The 1,173-nt window shown below is 44.2% G+C and overlaps 1 pseudogene; it reads left to right on the forward strand.

Moving 5' to 3' along the window:
* Nucleotides 1-523: 523 nt before the first annotated feature.
* Nucleotides 524-922, forward strand: LOC103726702 (annotated as a pseudogene).
* Nucleotides 923-1,173: the final 251 nt, after the last annotated feature.

Below are 1,173 nucleotides of genomic sequence, written 5' to 3' on the forward strand. Positions count from 1 at the left end.
AATTTTCATTTTCTGCTGGGCAGTGGTGGTGAATGCCTTTAATCCCAGCACTCGGGAGGCAGAGGCAGGCAGATCTCTGTGAGTTCAAGGCCAGCCTGGTCTACATAGTGAGTTCCAAGACAGCTGGGGCTACAGGGAGACCCTGTCTCAAAAAGACCAAAAAATTTTTTCATTTTCTTCTATTCCTTTTGTTAAAAATGTATTCTTTAACTATAGGTATGTGGGAGTGGGGTAAGGCGTATACACATGTGAGTATAAGTGCCTGCAGAGGCCAGAAGAGGGCATCAGATCCCCGGAGCTGAAGTTACAGTGACCACAGTGCTGGGAACCTAATTTGGGTCCTCTGCGATAGCTGTATGCATTCTTATCTGCTAAACCAGAAGAGAGGCGAGGAGGGGAGGGGAGGGGAGGGGAGGAGAGGGAGGAGAGAGGAGAGAAAGAGATTAAGGGAGATTACACTTGATACAAGTCTATTTGGCAGTGGTCTGTCAAAATAGATCTGTTCTAGTTTTGTTTCACCAAGATGGCACTGAAAGTGAAGAAGGAAACTCCTACCCCTCCCAAAACTGAAGCCAAAAGGAAAGCACTGAAAGCCAAGAATGCAGTGTTGAAATTTATTCACAACCACAGAAAGATCTGTACATCACCCACCTTCCAGCATCCCAACACCCTCCTGAGGAAGCTCAAATATCCTTGCAAGAGCACCCTCAGGAGAAACAAGCCTGACCACCATGTGGTTTTCCAGTTGCCCCTGAGTGCTGAGTTGGCCATGAGGAAGATAAATGGCAACCCACTTGTGTTCATTGTGGATGTCAAGGCCAACAAGCACCAGATCAAACTCAATGATGGAGAGAGGGCCTATGTTCAACTGGTTCCTGACAGTGATGCTTGGGATGTTGTCAACAAAATTGTAATCATCTAAACTGAGTCCAGCTTCTAAATATACATTTTTTCCACCATTAAAAAAATAGATCTGTTCTAAACAACCCCCTTCCAGAAGCAGTCCCATCAAACACTTATCCCAACCTTTCATCTTCAGTAATTACCCATAATTTCATTAATCTTTTAATAAAAGCAAATGGTATTGGCCTGTGATGGTTAATCTTTCATGTCAACTTTACTAGATTTGGAATCGCCATGGAAGCACACCTCTGGATAACTCTATGAGTGCAT

The sequence above is a fragment of the Nannospalax galili genome, unplaced genomic scaffold, assembly GCF_000622305.1.
Source record: "Nannospalax galili isolate Female #2095 unplaced genomic scaffold, S.galili_v1.0 scaffold227, whole genome shotgun sequence".
Taxonomy (NCBI): domain Eukaryota; kingdom Metazoa; phylum Chordata; class Mammalia; order Rodentia; family Spalacidae; genus Nannospalax; species Nannospalax galili.